A 14,501-nucleotide genomic window follows, 5' to 3' on the forward strand; every position below is an offset into this window, starting at 1 on the left:
AGAGTATGTAATTAGACCCAAAATAACCCTAGTTGCATAAGAGAAAGAGTAAGTATTAATTGGGAAACAAATGGGGTTCAAAAGAGGTCCAAAATACACTTCCCGGATAGGACTAGTGGAACGGCCGGTTGCATAGGCTTACAGGACCAGTTGAACCGGTTGAACCCCCCGGTCTACCTAGTTTCGGCAAAAAATCCATATTTCACCACCGATTCGAAATTGGATCGAAGCGAGACTTTGGGGACTTATAATTAACAGTAATAGGGTCGTAAAAGTATCAATAATTCGTCCCAATCATGCCTTAATCTAAAAGCCCCAATTTTGGCTCTCGTGAGTGCTTGCAGGCATCTCAGAGAGGTTCAATGCAAAATTGCTTGCAACGAATCGCATACACAACTCTCAAAACTAAATGAAAACATAAATAAGACTAATGGAAAGCATTACAAGCATTCAATATACCCAACTACCAAAATCTATCATTCATTGTGAAGGAAACATCATAAACCTAGGTTTAGAGAAGAGAGGTTGAAGAACACTCACCTTTCTCAACAATTCCGTGATGATTTGGGTCTCGATGCACCTTCGTGTAGATGGAATCCGGAATCCCTCTTGGTTTCTCCTCCTCTCCAAGCCTCAGCCCCAACTCTAGCATTAGAAAATGCGTTCTAAGTGAGTGGAGTCATTAAATAATAGGGTTTTTAAACCCAAATTCCCAAAATTGCCCAAATCAAGGGATGGGCGGTTGGTCCAGACTGGTTAACAGGTCTGATTTATAGGCCCTTGGATGACCCCTCAACCAAGGTCCGATTTCAGTGATTTTTGGTTTGAAAGAAAGGTCTTTTCAATACCTACGTTTGAGTATATTTATTTCATCATTTGGATTTTCTTCATCAATTTTCGGACGCGCCAAAATTGCTTTTTAATGCTTTTGTGATTGACCTTCTCTCTCCTCTTAAATTCTAGGAGGTGACCAAGTCATCACTAAGGCCATCCATTATCATGGGGTCCATTTTCAAACCTTCGGACTAGACTTGAATGGCCCACAGTTGTCGCCAACTCGAGTTCCGGGTTCGCAATTTTAAAATCATGGGTTAAAGGGTTAGAGATCCAGGGGATTTCACGGACATAAACAACTTTGACTATAAACTCGATCCTGAACTCTTTGTTGATTGGTTACTTCTGAAACATTTTTTAAATGGAAAGAATTATTGTAAGAGAGAAAAGTTGATTTTGTAGCCACAAAACTTAAGGGTCATGCCTTGATTTGGTGGCAACAATTTTAATAAAGTCGAGAATGAGAGGACTTCGCCCAATTACAATTGGGAGGATATGGAAGAAAGATTAGATGAAAAATTACTCCCTCTTGTTTCTCTCAAACTTTATAAAAGAAATTTCACCATCTTCGGCAAGGAAATGATCAAAGTGTGAATGATTACACCGAAGATTTAAAAAAAAATAATATTTATGTCATCTTGATTTACAAGAAAATGATGACCAATTGGTGGGTAGATCTGTTAGTGGTCTAAAGCTTTCTATTGAAGATGAGATTGCTTTACACCATTTGAACACCATTGATGAAGTTCACCAATTAGCCATTGAAGCGAGAGAAAATTTGAAGAGAAATTCCTCTAGCTGGTTTGAAAGGGCTCCAATATTATTATGAGAGATAAAGTTATATCCATCGAACTATTCAAGGCTTAGAAGTGATGAAAAATCAAAACCCATGACCAAAGACCAAAATAAGGGTAAGAAAAAATTTAATGTGTGTTATCGATGTGGGGATGTGGTCATTTGTCATTTTCTTGTCCTACTAAAAAGAAAGAAAATCGAATCAATTTGATAGAGGGTGATGGTGATGAAATTACCTATGAAAATGACCATGAAGTTGCAATCCCTCAAGAGTATTGTGAGCTCGATAGTGAGGCCAAAAGCCTTGTCATTAGACGTGTTTTGACAGCACATAAGTGTTTAGAAGATGACCAATGGCTAAGAAACAATATTTTTTCACATTTATTTTGCACCACTTATGAAATAAATGTCTAGTATTAATTGATTCTAGAAGTTATGAAAATATGGCTTCTAAAGAAATGGTTGAAAGTCTTACAAATAAAAAAAGAAAAATGGTTGAAAATTAAATTTAACTTGTGATAAATATCCCAGCCCTTATCGCATCTCTTGGTTTAAAAGGGGAGGTGAGGTCGCCGTTAGAGAAAGGTGTTTTATTAAATTTTCTATTGGTACTTATTTGATGAAATTTGGTGTGATGTGTTGCCTATGAATGCTTATCATGTTTTACTTGGTAGATCTTGGCAATTTGATAAGAAAATTAATCATAATGGGGAAAAGAATACATATTTGTTTGTCTTGAACGGTAAGAAATATTTGTTGACTCCATTGAAAAATATTCCTCTTCGTGGTACTTCAAAAGATGAAAAACAAAATTTTTTTATTCTTTGAAACTCTTTGAACAAACTTGCAAAGAAAATAGTTCTATGACATATGCTCTTGTTGAAAGACAAACATGTGAGATATGTAAAAAATTGACGTTTTGAAGTGTCTAGAAAGGCTCTTAAATGAGTTCTCCGATGTGACATCGAAAGAACTTCTAGACAACGGCTTTCACTCCCTCCCTAACGTTTCTCTCTCTCTCTCTCTCTCTCTCTCTCTCTCTCTTATATATATATTTGTAGTCACTTCATGGAAGGGGATCATCTTTTGAAGATAGATTTTTCTTGTGCACACTTGTGTTAAAGAGTTAAGTGAGTCTCCCACCTTGGGTTGAGAGAGTCCCTGATTTTTACCATTTCTTTGTACTATATAGTAAAGATCATCATTTGCATTGTCTTTCAATATTGAATCCTTTGACTGGATATTTCTACAGATCGCATAGATCACTAAAACCTTATATGTATCATGATGTAGTCCTTTTATGTTTTTGGGCGGGGATATCTTCTTATGTCTCCCATTGGACTTGGGTGGTTTTCTTGATCTTGTGTTGGTTTCTCCTCTGCTCCCTTTCATTGGTTGTGGTTTCTTTTCTTTTTATTTGTTGGTTTGGGAGCTTCCTTTTTGACGTTAGATTCATCATTGGTTCCTATTGCCCCACTTCCTTGATTCTGTGCCGTATTTCCCATTCGACCATGAACCAATCGTGTAACACAATCTGGCATCTTATGTGGATATTCTTATATTCTAACATTCTCCCACTTGGCTATTTGATTGTACCTGTACAACATCTCCTTTGTTTTAAGACATTTGAAAGATACATTAAACATTTTGACCTTTATGTGACACTTTATATTGGTCCGAGGATAATCCTAGAGCTCAATCCCTTCACATAGGCATTAGTCCGTCATGGCGGTCCTATCTTTTATGAACACGACATCCATGGTCACATACTCTTAACTTTACGATAGATGAATATGGTAGTGTGGCAACTAATGACACTTTATTGAAATCCTCATGTGTCATTCTGTTGTCAATCCAAATCTCTCACTTTATGGTTCCCACGCGACTCTGCTACGAGAGATATCTTTATGGTTCCACGAACCCGTGACTCTGCCACATATACTTTACGGTTCCTCGAGTGACTCAATGCCACGAAATCATGACATTATGGTTCAAACTCGTGACTAATGCCACTGAGTTATATGTACATTATGGTTCCCACACGTGTCATCTTTATAACTCGAGTTTTAACTTTATGTGTTACATGACACACCTTAAGGCTAATACATGATGCCTTAGCTTTTGTTGGTTAACACAACCTTAAGACTTTCATAACATGAACATGATATAATGTGAAGATTAATATGTCACCAAGAACTTTATTGAATTCAAATAATTATTAGTGATACAAGAGACAAGTACGATAGAATACCTTATTACACAATAGAGCAAAATTCTCAAACTCCCACTAAACAACCCATCTAGGTTCCTCCTAAACCCATAGTTACCGCATTTTATCAAGACGTCGCGGACCCTTAGTTAGGGATCTATAGCCATATTATCTCGTACATATGCTCTCTGTGGTGTCACCTTCTTTAACCTTTTCTTTAATAGTAAATACTTAATTTCCATGTGTTTAGACCTTTTGATACCTTTATTGTTGTTAACAAACAACCGTGATTGTTATCACAATACAACCAATAGATCTATCCACAATAAAATGTCAACTGTCTAATGGGTTCCTTAACCAACGGCTTTTTCTTTAGTGGTCAAATACTCGACCATCATGTATTTAGACCCTATGTCACACATTTCTTGATGTTAATAAACAACACAACTGAGTCGTGATCATAGTACAATTGGATGGGTCTATCCGAATATTAAATAAAATTGTCAATTATCCGATGAGATTCTTTAGTCAAACAATTTGAGTAACTGCCCCATAACATGTAGCAAACTCAACCTATATGATGAAATAAATAATTTTACCTTATTTCACACTTTTCACGATATTATCCCTCATGCCATCAAGGAATATATATATATATATATATATATATATACCTTATGCTATAGGTCCTGAACGCTTGTAGATTATCTTATCATCAATTGTCCTCTTCAAGTATCTCAAGATAAGATACTTTCTTCAATTGTTTTCTCTCGATCCTTTATAGGACAACGTAATAAGCTCGGTGTATCTCCCTTGAGAATCAAACCATTCTCAAGTATGCAATCTAGCATCGGAACTTCTTTAAATATAAATTATATATGCCCTCTGAGAAAGATCCAATAAATAGCATGAACAATTCCTATAGATCTCAATGCCCAAGACAAAGATGCCTTACCAAGGTATTTTATATCATAATTCTCAAATAACAATTGCTCGGTCTTTATGTAGTAGGCAACGTCACTACTAGTGAGCAAAATATTATCAACATAAATAATGAGAGATAAATTTCTCTCATTGACCTTGCCATATATATATATATATATATATATATATATTGATCTACAAGTTTCTCAACAAAATCGAATGAAGTAACAACATTATCAATCTTTAAACACCATAGTTGGAAGCTTACATAAAACCACAAATTAGACTTCTTGAGTCTACACCAAGATGATTAAAATCATCAATCGCAAAATCCTCAGGCTAAATGACATTGACTTCTTTATTAAGGTTTTCAATTAGAAGGCAATCTTCACATCTATTTGGTATAACTCTAAAAAGTCCTTAGAGAGATAGGTGAGAGATTTCACTAGTCAACTTCCTCTTTATGAGTAAACTCTTTAGTCGCCATCTGGTTTTAAACCTTACAATCTTTTTTCATGAATATTTATTAGTCTTATACACCCACTTAAAATAAATGGGTTTAAAGCCTTTGGGCAACTTAACAAGCTTCCCAAACATCATTATGTCTCATCAACTATATCATATATCTCGTTGCACTCATTCACAAATCTAATTAAAGACGACTTTTTAGTAATCGGGTCAACCATAATGCCAATGTTATATTCATGTTCATTATATCAAGTAGTCCGGGAACAGCTACATTTCTTGGCTATATCAAACTCCGAAAACTATTTAAGAATTCACAATTCGTTGTCTTAACAATGATGGTAAACGATCTGAGTAGAAACAAATTAACAATGAAAACTTTTATGTTCCAACTTCTACAATCTGGATTATTCAACCTTAGATTTGGAACAACTCAACGCTAAAATGGTTTAAGTTAGATTTATGAATAATTTGCAATGGAGGAGTAAAGAATATATTTGGAAGGAATATGATCAAGGATATAAGAGGTCTATCGTGGCTTCACCTTATAAAAAATAATTCAGACAAAATAATTTTCCTACCATCTGTTCACTATGTCCACAAGAGTGTGATTAAGCCTTTCGGTTACACAATTTTGCTCGGGACTATCAAACATAGTAAACGGACCAACTATATCCGAATCTTCCGAGTATTTGGCGAATGGGCCCTTGTCGTCCGATCCCGATATCAACCATAATACTCTCCTCCCGGTCGATCTAACAATTTCTTAACTTCGTCTAAAAAAATTCTTGAAGATCTTAGAGATTTAGATTATTCTTTAATTGAATACAAAAACCATATTAAGAGTGGTCATCAACAAATATGATGAAATAATAATTTATACGCAAGGTGGGTAATAAGACCACTATCTAGACACCGGACTTGAATGGGACAAGAGAAATCAAATCTTCAAACAATAACCAAAGAATCATAACTTTCATTTTCGCACTTAGTTAACCGGACCTTATACTCAATGTAACTTCTACTTACAACAATCATCTTTATTTATAATAAGTTTTCACAGGTCCCAAATTGTTAGTCCGACCTGGACTCTTAGTCTTTACCCTGAACATTTTTATGAGTATTGATGCTTATAAGAACAAAGTTTCTTCTTGGAAAAATGTATTGGTCTTTATAATTCCAAACTCAGAGAGGATGCAAAGGGCATTGATGGATAATAGCAAGGGTAATAAAGAAACATTAGGAATCATGAGTTTTATCTTAAAAAATAATCATCCGATGAAATAATCCCTAACTCCTCCAAAACCATCACACCTTATGATAAAAACTCTTACGAATATACTTATTTCAACACTAGTTGAGACTTAGTATCTTTATGCTACTGCATTCAACAATTTCAAAACAAGGTGCATTCGTGGGTAAACAATTCATCAAGTGTTCCTTGATGGACTTCTTAATGGGCAGTAAAAAAAAAAAAAACATAACTACTTTTGTCTTCTATACTCCTATGAGTCATATCCATGAGTTACTCAGTAACAAAGAAGGTGTGGTTAACAACACATCATCTACAATTTCTTGAAGTTTGACTTTATAAGAATCTCAATAACAATCATATTGTTATAAGCGAAATGTGACTAACGAGAGCACACATATATCATCATGAAAACATCTTTGGACGAATTCATGACATACGTTTGTGATACTCCCTCACTTTATTAGTACTTTAATATGTAACTTATTAGTACATCACTAGAAAGAGCACACATATATCATCATGGAAACACCTTTGGGCAGAATTCATGACATACAGTTGTGATACTCAATCACTTTATTGGCACTTTAATATGTAACTTATAAGTACATCGCTTTATTATCACAATGTGGGTAACATATAACTTATAAGTGCATCACTTTAAAGAGTACACATATATCATCATGAAACACATTTTGGACGAATTCATGACATACGTTGTGATACTCCCTTACATGTCGTCATAGAGTATTCCAACCTTCGAAAATTTTACCACCTTTGGGTGTATAAACTTCTTAGATTGATCAACTCCCAACCAAATGTTGTACATGTCTCCCTCTTAATGCTAACACATAATTACCACATTTGGGCGTATAAAAATGCATTAACATCAAGAGACATTCCATTACTATATATGGCTGACATTCCATAAACCCAACTGATAAGGGAGAAATAAACTAGCTCGAACCAGTTTGGATAAACTAGGTCGGACCAGGTCGGTTAAACCTAGGTTGGACCAGGTCGGACCAGGTCGGTTAAACCCAGGTCGGACCAAGTCGGTTAAACCCAGGTCGGGCCAGGTCGGTTAAACCCAGGTCGAACCAGGTCAGATACACCCAGTTCGAATAGACCAAGTCAAGGTCGGTTATACAAGCGTAAAGGCAGGATAACAAAGTGAATCCTAGTAAATTGAGAACCGAAGACAAAGTATTCGACTGGGACTCAATAACTCATATTTGAGTAAGACTCAATCACTAAAGTTCGTATTGCAGTCCAAGTAATGTTTTAGTTCAAAACGAACTCATACGTGAAAAACCTATAAAAATGTAAGGGAGCACAAAAGAAAGGTACGTTGAATAGAACTATCACTATTCATATCATTATTGTTCATTACTTTCTTGTCTTCCTTAGTCGGATTCCTAACTAGATCGTCGGAGGTGAAAACTCGACCTCCACGGTCGAGCTCATTCTTGCAGGTTCAACCGGCTAAAGGGACGAACAGGATTGTGCAGCAACACCAACCATGAATGCCACTTTGGCAGTCACTCACAATCAAGCTCATGAAATTCTCATATTGGAATATACTTTATGTTACCCACAAATAATGCTAATACATTGTTTGGAGAAAAAAAAATTTTTCGGATTACCAAAAGGCAATCGAAGCATGTATAAAATACATCATACATTTATATAAAATTTCAAATTACCAAAAGGCAATCGAAGCATGTATAAAATACATCATACATTTATATAAAATTCCAAATTACCAAAAGGCAATTGAAGCATGTATAAAATACATCATACATTTGCATAAAATTCCGGATTACCGGAAGTAATCAAACCCTTTATAAGGCATGCATGATATATATTTTACAATTGTATAATATCATATAAAACATGCTCACAATACAATGCCATTTGATAAAAAAATCCATATTAAAAAATTCATCCAATGGTGAAGTTACATATACAACATAAATATGTCATATCATGTTTCGTATATATAGAAGTGGAATTTGGTCATGAAAATAATTCCATTGTGTCCGGAAGGATCCAAAACATAAATCCCCAAGAGAACGCTTTAAAGTTCCTTACGGTTTAGCCAGAAATAAAAAAAATACTAAATAAATAGCATTCCAATTATCGGCTCAACCAAAACATGATATATAATATTTCACATATATAGGGGTAGAATTGGGTCTTGAAAATGGTTTCATTGCGTTCGAAATGATCCAAAATATAAAACCCCAGAAGAACGCTTTAAAGTTCCTTACGGTTTAGCCAGAAATAAAAAAATACTAAATAAATAGCATTACAATTATCAGCTCAACCAAAACATGATATATAATATTTCACATATATAGGGGTATAATTGGGTCTTGAAAATGGTTCCATTGCGTTCGAAATGATCCAAAATATAAAACCCCAGAAGAACGCTTTAAAGTTCTTTACAGTTTAGCCAGAAATAAAAAAATACTAAATAAATAGCATTACAATTATCACTCAACCAAAACATGATATATAATATTTCACATATATAGGGGTAGAATTGGGTCTTGAAAAGGGTTCCATTGCGTTGAAATGATCCAAAATATAAAACCCCGAGACGCTTAAAATTCCTTACGGTTTGGTCGAAATAAACAAATACTAAACATATAGTATTCTGGTTTTTATTTATTTATTTATTAAACCGGTTCAACCAGCAAATAAAACGGTCCAATAAAATCAGAATCTTATTTGGCCGAACCGAAATCAGCAATTGAATCGAATCTAAATTAAACCGAATCGAAATCAAAATTGAACCAAGAATCTAAATCAGAAATCGAATCGAATCAAAATTGAACCGAATAATCGAAATCAGAAATCGAATTGAAACCCGCGAGTTGACTCACTAAGTCAAAAACGAGTTTGGTCTAAAATGGTTCAAACAATAAATCTGGTTTACCCAAGTTAATCCATTCGGTTGGACCGATGACCGGTCAACCGGGTCGCCCGTTTGACTGCGGGTTCGTCGGGTCGCCGGGTCATGGGTCGGGTTGCCCGCCCGTTGACCCGGTCAAACTACCACGTCAGATCGCCAAATTTTAAAAATCAAAAGTTCTTGCCGTTCCGGCGCGATTGCCGCATGTCCGTCCGTGGAGACCCATAATATATCAATTTCTTCGTTTTTCCGAGATCTCGCCGTGGTAGTTTCGTTTTCAAAATTCTTTCTAGAAAAAGTTATTGACCAAAACCCCCGGTTTCGATGAAAAAATAGGAGAAAAATTCACAGTTTCATAGGTTCCATTCTAGAACCCTAAGCTCATCATTCAACAATCCTATGGGTCTTTAATCGATTCTATACGTGCTCGATACCACATGTAAGAATATTTCTATCCAAGATCGCATAGATCGACTAAAAACACCTTAGTATGATAATGACACAAGAAGATGATGAACATACCTTTCTTGGTTCTATTGGAGCGGTTGCTGAATATCTTCTTTATGTCTCCCATTAGGAACAAACTTGAGGTGGAAGTTGATTCTATAATCAACTTGATGTTGGATCTTCCCTCTGGACTCCTCCCTATTCACCGGCTTGATGGTATATCCTTTCCGACTGCAGTGTGATTGTGATTATGATTAGGGTTTAGAGGAGGGACCGCATCCTTTATATAGGCAACCGTTGATCGTCCATCAAGATCTAACGGTTCCTATAGCCCCACTGCCCCCTATAAGGTTCTGTGACCGTATATTACCCATTCGCAATAAGCCAAATCAGTGTACACATCATGGCCCATCTTATGTGGAATATTCAATTAATATTCTACCATTGACTACATCATGACTGATGTTTTGTCATGGTGGAGAAGAAAAGCAATGTTTCCGACTTTTGTTACTGTGTGGATGAAAGTTTCCATACTGATCGTTTACTTCAGTTGGTCAGAGCGCAATGCTAGGAGACATGACGATGTGGGAAGAGGGGTGGAAAGGAATTTCAAAGCATTACTCTTGGAGCTTCAGTTTGAAACTTATATAGATGATGACACGATGGAGATGTATGATTTATACGTCGCTAAGAGAACAAAAATTTGTGTCAGATCTAGTGCATCCTCGCAAGTCACCAATTGCAGTGTTGTGGAAGCTTCCATGATCAGAAGGCTAGTTTGAGAGGATCCATTATTCAAGGGTCAGGGTGCTGACTTCTTTCCGGTGTTATTTGGTTGGAAAGACGAATTTTGAAGCGAAGTTCGTAGTTATGATGAAAGGTGTTAGGCGTGGCAGCAGCTCTAGAGACAGATCTGGTGGCAGTGGTGATAAATACAAATTCGTCTCAGATCCCTTGCTTCACGCTTCAACAGTGGCAGTGATTGTCGGGATATCTACAGGAAATAGAGTGGAGGATTACCAGCTGATGTTATAGTGAGGCTGAACAGATTATGTTGTAGTTTTTTCCTATTGTAACATCTATTCTTTCTCAACTCAAAAAAAAAAAAAAAAAAAAAAAAAATACTTGGTTAGGCTTTCAAGGTCGTTTGCCATGTTTGATCTTGAAAGCTAAAAGTCTGTGATGAGAAAGACGCCCTTTTAGGTAAACAGTGAAAGAAGAAAGAACTGTCCTTCGGTGGTCTATCATATGGTTTAGGTGGCATATTCCAGAATATGCTTTCTGTGATCATCTGTCTTTTAGAATTTTGGAACTTGGAAGGAAGTCCTAAGTCTATGTAGCCATATGATAGGGGATTTGAATTATTTGTAGAAAGTGGCTTTGGCTCAAAGTGAAATTCCAATGGAGAACTTATAATTTCTAAAAATATTTTTTGTTAACTAAAATTGTTGGAAATTTTTGCAGAGACATGCATAATAATCTAACTTATAAAATATTATTAAATGAGAGAATATTAGAAAATGTTAATTTATATTGGAAATTGTTTATACTTAAAACTCTGGTTAAAATTTAATCCAATTATTAGTTTCATTGTTAAATGCATAACTAGATTAATCATACGATGTTAGTTATGATTTGATCATACTTCATTTTATCTTTTATTTTTATGTTCAATTATATTTTTTGGTTGAGGGTTCATGGACCTCTAGACCATGAGAACTTATGAGCGCAAATTTGGATTAGTCTACAATATTCGAGATTTTCTTTCTTATCATAAGTGGTATTAGTTTAAGTGTCAATTTAGTACAATTTGACATATAGTTGTCTAGAAGAACGACTGAGGCCTATGCTCTTCTAAATGAAAGTATCTACTCGTTTGTTATTATAATATAATATAATTTATTTTTCTCAAAAAATAAATAAGTAATGAATTTCATTAGTTCTATAGCGCGGAGTTTGAAAGACTGAGTTAAACTTGCCTTACACAAGAGAAAGGAAGTGAAAGGGGGAAGGTTTCAACGGATAGAGGTTGGAACCTGAGACTTTCTTGATCCTTAGTATGCCTATATAGAATGTTACCACTACCATGTGAGAAACAAATCCACAAGTACTCAACATTTTTAATCTAAGATGAATCTATCAGAGACCTATACTCCCCTATACCATAGAGCACCTCCTTTTATTTCAATATAATAGAAAAACGAAAATTGCCAGATCACATTGTCTCTACAGTAACGGAAGAGTATATGTGGGATTACCAAAATAAAAGGTTCTTATTCATGCATATAACCCCTTTTTTTTTTTTTTTTTTTAAAGAGTGGGGGTGGGGGGGGGGGGGGGTACACAAAAAAGAACAACTGCCCTAAATCTGATATGCAAATATAATTAGAGGTTTAAGTGGCTTATGTAAAATATGCAATCAGGTGAGAAAATGTATGACAAGATGTGAATCATTTTCAATCACATCTTTTTTAAGCTCCTCTCAACCTTCAGGTATTTCAGGAATCTGAATTCAGCAATCAAACTCTCATTTTAATGTGCGTGTGTGTGTGAGAGAGAGAGAGTTCTTAGATATAGATTTCCATTTCAGTTGTGAAAGGAAGATTCTGGAAATTGTTATTTAAAATCCTTAATTACAATAATGTCACCGATAAACCAATTTGATTATTGGGCTTTCAGATAATGTGCCTGTGACAATGGAGTTCCGTATGATGCTTCTTTCTACTAAAACTGCCAAAAAAAGCATTCAAATTCCAAGCCTGGGCTGTAGACAAGTTTCCTGCAAACCAATTAAGACTGTAAAGGAATCTCAGATCCCACTCCTTTGATGCTAGATGAAAGAATTTCACCTTTTTAACCTATAAAGTAGTCAAGGAACTTCAAAGACGGCTTGATGCTTATCCCTTTTTCTGTCTAGTGCAGTGGACTTGTCTATTCACCTACCTTCATAGTTTCTTTTGCCCCCCCTTCATCTTCCCATTTTTATTTTTCCTCCTACCTGGCTTCTTGTGAAAGGTATAATCAGTTTCCTCCCACGCTTCTGCTTTTTTCTCTATTGCTTTCTCTCTTCTTCTTCTTCTTCTGCTGCTGCTGCTGCTGCTGGTATAAGCTCCCTCCAGTCTCATACAAACTTAAATGAACAGGTTTACTAGAGTAGAAGAATGCAATGTCAAGCTTCATTTGCAGCTTATGGGGGGCTAAACAATGAAAGATTGAGGTAACTCACTACAGTTGCATGGTAACTACTCTTCTTTCTTCCTTTTAAAGGAGAAAGTTCGTTCTTCTACAGCTTTCATATAACGAAATTCTTGTCGGAAAACCCTGAAGGAAATAGATTAATTTTCTCGTTTGGGTGATAGAAGCTATAGATTAGCTAATTATTTGAAGAGTAGAGCGAGAGAGCCTGTAGAAGCTATTGGCTACTGTTTAAGGTGTTGAAAGAGAGCCTGTAGAAGCTATTGGCTCCTGTTTAAGGTGTTGAAAGATAGCCTGTAGAAGCTATTGGCTACTGTTTAAGGTGTTGAACTCTGAACTGGGTTCTCGCTGTGGTCTTAACTCTTACAGTATAAGGTTACTGTTTAAGGTGTTGAAAGAGAGCCTGTAGAAGCTATTGGCTACTGTTTAAGGTGTTGAAAGATAGGCTGTAGAAGCTATTGGCTACTGTTTAAGGTGTTGAACTCTGAACAGGGTTCTCGCTGTGGTCTTAACTCTTACAGTATAAGGTTAGGGGTAGGGAGGTGGTGCATGAACTTTGGTTTCAACGAAGCCTATGGATCTGGAAACTGGGTTGATGTTAATAATGCCCCTTGATTAAAATCTTGATTTGATAGGATTCGGTACAGTCTCATACAAATCGTTGATCCAAAAGACCTAGCTACTACTTTCAACCATAGTTAATTTGCGTGCGCTCCTTGGCGACACGCGACACTCAATCCCAAATCGGCGACTTTTGTAGGGTTCAGATCACCCCTTTATTTTTTTGGTCATTTTGACCTGATTTGATGTGTGCCTATTTGGGCTAATAAACACATTGGTAGTGTTATTTTGATCTAAACATTACCTAAACTAATGTTCTTAATCGCCCATGTCTTACTTCGGGACGGCCCCGCTAAAACCTAAACTCTAACCAATCATTAAGTCTCTTCATTGTACAAATCTGTTCTGTCATCCAACCATATATCTACTCTCTCTCTCCTCTCCTGTTCTTCCTCTTGTCTCCTTTCCCCCAACATTCCTCTCATCCCATCTCTCGATTTGTTGTCTGTTCATTCCTCTTCTATGCGGTCATCTTCCGTGCCGTGGACTCCTTTGGGGTGATGGCCGCGTCTCGCTGCCTCGTGCCCTTGTTGGTCGTGACTCTTGTGAGAGAGGGGCTCTGCTCCCTGTCGGCTGGAGGGCCCTGCTCCCTGTCGAGTTGGGGTTACTAATTCCCATTCTCTTGTCCATCCGAGGGGGAGGGGACACCATTTCCCGTAGGCCTACCTGTGTGGAGCCTCGGACTCATCCGCTCATGGCCCCATTGCGCTCGCCGCATCCCGGTTCATAGTCTGGCCGCTCCCCTCGTGGTGGCTCGGCCTCGTTCGGGTTTGGCGCCACGCTGTCTCACCACCTGATCATAATCCCGGTGCATGTCTCTCTCCGTGTTCGGGTGGGGG

This window comes from Hakea prostrata, chromosome 6 (assembly GCF_041222555.1).
Source record: "Hakea prostrata isolate BN-2017 chromosome 6, UWA_Hpros_2, whole genome shotgun sequence".
NCBI classification, from domain to species: Eukaryota; Viridiplantae; Streptophyta; class Magnoliopsida; order Proteales; family Proteaceae; genus Hakea; species Hakea prostrata.